Here is a 672-nt window from a genome sequence, read left to right as displayed (position 1 = left end):
AGGTGGACATTCTTCTTGTACCTATTTTTCTTGAGCGTAGGCAGCATTGGATTTTAGGTTATGTAGAGTTCAAAGATCATTGTATTAGGTTATATGATTCTCTTTTTTCAAAGAGGATAGAGAAGCAAGTCCGTGCTTTTGTGCAATCTTTGGCAGTCATTCTCCCCCACTTGCTGGAATCTGTTGGCTACTTTGAGTCTCATGCGAAAAGGTATTTCACAAGTCAATTTGATCGTCTTGAACCTTTTGAGATCATATTTGACGATTGTCCAAGACAAGAGAACGGGTTAGTTTTTTTTTTTATCTTTAAATGTTTTGTTATTTTCCCTTCATTCATTTTTACATTTATATTTGTTGTTTCTAATTGTTAAATTTTTGGTGGTTGTTTTTTGTAGTGGTGATTGTGGAATTTTTATGCTCAAGATGGCTGATAAGTGCACGAATTTGCACTTTTAATGTTCATAATTGTCAAACTATTTTATCAATTTTGTGATTTTAATTTCAAATATTCCTAAATTTAGAGGATTTAATTTTAATTGGATTTATTTTATTTTTCAGGTTTTTGAAGAAAACAATTGAATTTGGGCTAGTTTACCAAGCAAAACCCAAAAGTTGAGCCTAAGAAAAGCCCAATTCGGCCCAAAGCCCATCAGCCCACCAGCTAGCCGAGTC

The sequence above is a fragment of the Morus notabilis genome, unplaced genomic scaffold, assembly GCF_000414095.1.
Source record: "Morus notabilis unplaced genomic scaffold, ASM41409v2 Scaffold2072, whole genome shotgun sequence".
In the NCBI taxonomy this organism is placed as follows: Eukaryota; Viridiplantae; Streptophyta; class Magnoliopsida; order Rosales; family Moraceae; genus Morus; species Morus notabilis.
The sequence above is the reverse complement of the archived record's forward strand: the minus strand, read 5'-3'. Positions refer to the sequence as shown.